The sequence below is a fragment of the Pleurodeles waltl genome, chromosome 10, assembly GCF_031143425.1.
Source record: "Pleurodeles waltl isolate 20211129_DDA chromosome 10, aPleWal1.hap1.20221129, whole genome shotgun sequence".
Taxonomy (NCBI): domain Eukaryota; kingdom Metazoa; phylum Chordata; class Amphibia; order Caudata; family Salamandridae; genus Pleurodeles; species Pleurodeles waltl.
Genome location: NC_090449.1, coordinates 130,862,727 through 130,868,861, shown reverse-complemented (window position 1 = coordinate 130,868,861; position 6,135 = coordinate 130,862,727).

Below are 6,135 nucleotides of genomic sequence, written 5' to 3'. Positions count from 1 at the left end.
TGCAAAAAGCTCAAGAGGAGGCAGAATTGTAGCTCATGAATGAAGACACAGGAAACGTTGCAAAAGCCAGGATCACTGAATCATCAGGAAGGCTTAGAAGACTAGAGTGCTGGAAGTTCTCAGGAGATGAGTGCAGGGACAATACTTGTGCAGGACTGGAACAAGTTAAAGCACCACTGCAGGTTCAGAGGAGGTTTTATGCTTGAAGAAAAGAGTGTTCCAGAAATCACATGTCGCACATGGCTGCATGGAAACTTACAATGAACCTGGAGAAAATCACGTGTTACATACAACAGATATGAGACCTTGCAGGTGCAAACGGTAATTGAACAAAAATTAACAAATTTAACGGCACCCCTGTGTATGATGAGACAGTTCAATGGGTCACCAAGGAAGCATACTTATCCTAAAGAGACTTGTGATAATCTGCAAGTGCAAGACAGACTAAATGTACATATTTTTGGAAAAGGAGGGTCAATGGTTCAGGCTTCCTGGGAGGTAAATCATGGAGGGCTCGAGTCAAGAAGGCGCCGCTAGGGAAAGATGACTTGGAGTACTCAGGACAGGGAGTCGCCATGAGCCAGACTAGTAAAACCCACAGCACATAGGGCAAAAGATGAAGCTGTGACACCAATAGAGTTCACTCCTCTGAGCACACAAGAAAAGTAATAATAGCAAAACAGTTCCCAAAGATCATCTTTCGATCACTACTACAATTAAGGCCTACAACTTTAACCATTTGAAATGTAATTAATAATCTCCAAACATCATGTAATTTTCTTCCTCCAAGGTAACTAAACCACTTGGCTACAAAGCTAAGCTTAGAAAGGAGGTAAGCCACTGTGATTCACAAGAACTACGTCAGCACAAACAATGATAAATTATTCCTATTTGACCTTTGACTGTATTCTACTTGAACTCAAATTTATACCCCCCCCCCCATGTCCCCAGTACAAGCATCATATATGGCTAAAAAAGGGATGACCACCTTTTTATGAGAAGTGCATAGAACATACCAGCTCCCAAAAGCCATTAAAATAACATAATGTAGGGGCAATTTCAAACTCCACTTGGGTGATTGGTTTAATACTGCCTTCCCTCGCTTCTCTGCTTTCCTTCAAAATAAGCATCGACTATAACATTGCATTAAAACAAATCATAAGAAAGGTTTATATGATACCTAATCATCTTCAAAGATGCCAGCTTTTGACATGATGATTTAATCCTTGTGTCTCAGATCTGTCCTTCGTTGCTAATGTTATCAAAGTCATTATTGCAGTGCAATTTACATAACACATTTCTCATAATAATATTTTTGTGAGTTCAAACTGGGTTTTAGACAGGGCTGCAGCACTGACCCAGTATTGTTTGGTGTTGATGCAATTTGCAATCTTTTTTCTGGAAATGTATGTCTTCTTTTGTTTCTTGATCCACTGTGCTGCATTCAATACAGTAAAACCATCTATGCCAATTATGATTCTACAAGAATGAAAGGTATTGATGGGCAGTCCTCAGATGGTCCACCTCTCATTTAACTAACCAGTGACAGCAGACCAAATTTTTTACCGCTTCTGTAGTTCAGTTGCTTTGACACAGGGGTCTCAAAAGAATTCACGCTGGCCCCAACTCTTCAATCTCTATGTTGAGCCTCCTGGTCTCATTCTTAAGAATTCAGCAACCCGTAGTCAAATATTTGCTGATCATACACAAGTGTATCTCTACATTTTGTTTCCCAATGAAGTCTTACATCTTGCCTTATCTATGCAAAAGGTTCAAAACTGGATGTCTTCACACCATTGGAAACTCAGTCTCCTAAACACTGTGACCCATATTTATACTTTTTGATGCAAACCAGCGCCAGCGCCAGCGCAAGTTTGCGTCAAAAATGTTACAGCCGTCTAACGCCATTCCAACACGCCAGCCAGGCGCCTTATTTATGGAATGACGTTAGCCGCGCTGCGGCCTGGTTAGCATCAAAATAAATTACTCTAACCGGGCAGCGGAGGCGTAGGGAAGAATGGGGGTTGTGTGTCAAAGGATGGTGCAAGTCAGAGTCAAAAATCTTGGCTCTAACCTGACTTGCGCCATTTTTTGACACACAACCCCCATTGAAATGACTCCTGTCTTAGCAAAGACAGGAGTCATGCCCCCCTGCCCAATGGCCATGCCTAGGGTACTTCTGTCCCCTGGGCATGGCCATTGGGCACAGTGGCATGTAGGGGGGCCCAAGTTAGGCCCCCCATGCCACTTAAAAAAATATATATCTAATTACCTCTAACTACCTGTACTTACCTGGGATGGGTCTCCCCATCAATGGGTTTCCTCCAGGGGTGGGTGAGGGTGGCAGGGGGTGTCCCTGGGTGAAGGGACGGGCACCTGTGGACTACTTCCATGGTCAGAGACCATGGAAATGAGCCCACGGGTCCCTTAACGCCTGCCCTGACCCAGACGTTAAAAAACGGCGCACATCAGACTCGGTGCCATTTTTTAAGGCCTGCCCACTCCTGTGCGCCAAAATTACGCACGAGGATAAATGAGCACAGATGGCACACATGCCTTAAAGTCATTTTTTGCACTGGAACGCCTACCTTGCATATCATTAGCACAAGGTAGGATTTCACGTCCAAAGAATGACGCAAACTCCATAACTTTGGCGCTGGATGGGTCCAATGCGAATTTGCGTAAAAAATGATGCAAATCCGGCGCAAACAGAGTATAAATATGCCCCTGTGTTTCTGTTTAGTGAGTCTTTACTTTCAGCATTTCGATTTCAATCCTGTATTGACTCCTGTTCTTTTCTGTATTTGGAATCCATCATCACTGACAGTGATTAATCCCTAGGCTTTATCTTTGAAAAGAGGTTCCACCTTAAAACACAAATAAGTGAAATGGCCAAAAGGTTCCATTTGGGGATACGTCATATGATCCCAGAAATATACCTTAAGATGTTTTTCCAGTTTCTGGTACTGCAAGGATTTACTATGTTGCCTCACTTTTGACTGGATTTCCTAAAGTGCACCCCACTGTCTTGAAGGCAGTATTAGAAAGAGCTGTATGATTGATCACTGGATTCCAAATATTTGCTCATATTACTCCAGTGTTATTATCACTACAGTGGTTCCCCCTTTAAGGAATAGCACTCTAGAAAACATCATGGGGGTGATTCTCACCCTGGCGGGCGGTGGAGGCCGCCCGCCAGAGTTCCCCCTCCAAAATACCGCTCCGCGGTCGAAAGACCGCTGAGGGTATTTTATGTTTTGCACTGGGCTTGCGGGCGACCGCCAAAAGGCCGCCCGCCAGCCCAGTGCAAAACACCCTTCCCACGAGGACGCCGGCTCAGAATTGAGCCGGCGGAGTGGGAAGGTGCGACGGGTGCAGTTGCAACCGTCGCGAATTTCAGTGTCTGCAAAGCAGACACTGAAATTCTTTTTGGGGCCCTCTTACGGGGGCACCTGCAGTGCCCATGCCATTGGCATGGGCACTGCAGGGGCCCCCAGGGGCCCCGCGACACCCCATACCGCCATCCTGTTCCTGGCGGGAGAACCGCCAGGAACAGGATGGCGGTATGGGGTGTCACAATCCTCCATGGCGGCGCAGCTTGCTGCGCCGCCATGGAGGATTCATTTAGGCAGCGGAAAACCGGCGGGAGACCGCCGGTTTTCCACTTCTGACCGCGGCCGAACCGCCGCGGTCAGAATGCCCGGCGGAGCACCGCCAGCCTGTTGGCGGTGCCCCCCTTCATTTTAGCCCTGGCGGTCTTGGACCGCCAGGGTTAGAATGACCCCCCATGTGTGATCCACGTCTTATACACCTCCACCCATATGAGCTTACCTTTCAAGCTGAAAGCAGCAGGCAGTCTTAGTTCTCTTCGAAGTATGGAAACATCTTTCTCACATGCTACTTTTTTCAAAAAAAGGAAAACACAACCATTAAGTCCTTTTATAGAAATGTGACAGGAGTCCTGATTTTTCTCTCACTTTGCACAACAACTTCGTTGGCCGCCATCAGGAAGGATGTTTGAGCATCTTCTCTTCCTAAGACACTTTTCCCCAGCTGCACCTAAATTATGTTTTCAGATGTTTTCTGTCTTACATCTTGATTCTTAATTTCACTCCGAATTCTTCCTCAGTCTTTAGTATCCCCTTTGCCTCCCTCCTTTCAGCTTCATTGCACTTGTACCTTTGTTGAATGCTCTCGTGTTACTTTCCTCATTACTACCTTGTCCTGCTTTTTTCTTAACGTTGCTTTCACCACTTCAACTGCTTTCAGTGACTATCGTTCCTTGATCTCTTCCTAGCAGCTACATATGGGTGTTTTTTTGCCCCTTTGTTTACTCTCACGCACATTTTTCTTATTTTATTCCCTGTAATTCTTTTAATACATTTGGTGTATATCTAACGTGATTTAAATTTGTATTCAACTTATCCCTTTTACATAATATTTTATACATATTGTATTGTGATCTTACTCTGTCTTGTAATGTTTTCCCTAGTACTTGTAAAGCACATTTAGTTCATCTTTATGCTAGATAAAACTTTAAAATTAAATAACTGAGATGACACAGTTTGACGTGATTGAATTGAGAGACGTAGTATAAGCATTTACCCCCAAAAAAGAAAAGGTAAGATATAAACAAATTGTCAAACTTAATATGGACATATATGAGAAATCCTATTATTTTTCACAATTGTAAATTAGCTTTTCTAGAGAAGTCTCTGCAAAGCAGAGGAAGCCTGATGTGATGAGAAAGAAAAATACCTTGCACCATTAGTTCTGTGATTTATCACATTGTTAGCAAAATAAATATGTGACAAGACTGGCTCTGACATATTATTTTGAACTGTCTAAAATATTCTTCTAGGTGTTGTACATCCCTTAATCATAATCTAAATTGTAAAGAAATAAATTGGTCTAACAACTTATTGTGCTTTTTAGCTCTTGTCTATGGACAGCTTTTAGTTGTCTGCATAGGGGCTGGAAGCAGGGGTGCGATATGGTGCTTCAGCACCACCTAAATTACCATGCTGGAGTTGGAGAGGGTGAATGAGCAATTGAAGAGAGGCCTTCAAATTGTGTTTTTTATCACTTGCTACATTTGTTATTTCAGCGATGCTTGGAAGTTTTACAATATCTACAACTTCAGTGATGTAACATAGATGCAGCACTCAGGCTCTGGTTGTCTGCTAGTGAAGACTATTGTGAACGATAAAAGGGTTGGAGGGGGGACAGAAATAGCTCCAGGTGCCAAGATATAAGTGCTCCCAGTAGTAAATAAAATAGTTGCAAAAAATGGCCCATGCTTGCAAAATAGTGAAGTTTTGAACTACTAAAGACAGACTGTATACATGTTTTTGAGTATGGAAGACTGTCTGGATTTGAGCTTGCTGAATGAAATGTTTCTTTTAATAACAGGGGAACTAACAGTAAACACCGGCCTGCAGACCTCAAACAGTCCCCAAAACATCCAAAAATCTGGCCCACACAATCAATAACCAGACCAGCCATTCAGGGACAGTCTGGTAGCCCTGTAGGCCGGTCCGACCCTGGACAATGCCAGTACTTACAGCTTTGCCTTGGTTCAGCCCATGGATTATCATTGGTTGGCTTTCTTGTCAGTCTCATTTCCTCACATCTTATTTAATGGCTTTTCTTTCCCTTCTTGTGTTTGTCTTTCTCCGGAGCATGGCACCTTTGATTTCTTTTTGATTTGATGTCTTATGTCCTTCCATGGCTCCACATCAAGGAATTACTTTTTCCCTTTTACTTTCATCACTTGGTAGGAATGAATGTGCATTACTGCTCTCCTTTCATGTGCTGATATGTCCCTCACATCCTCCCCCATGGTGTCTGTGTTGCTTCATCCTGTCCCAAGCTCATCGGCTGTTGTAAAAGAGATGACATGGCAAAGGTGTACCAGTAATATTGTGGAGCTTTCATTGAACCATTTTCTTATGGTATTCAGTATGACAAATACAACATAGTGAAACTGTAAAGTGAAGCGCATTAAAGTCTAGCATGGGTATAAGCACTCCACTCGCTGCAGCTCCTCAAAGTATAAATTCTTTATCCCCTTATGTCTTACCCAGTAATCCCCTACTTGTACTTTAAAATGGTATTTGAAAACACATTACAATT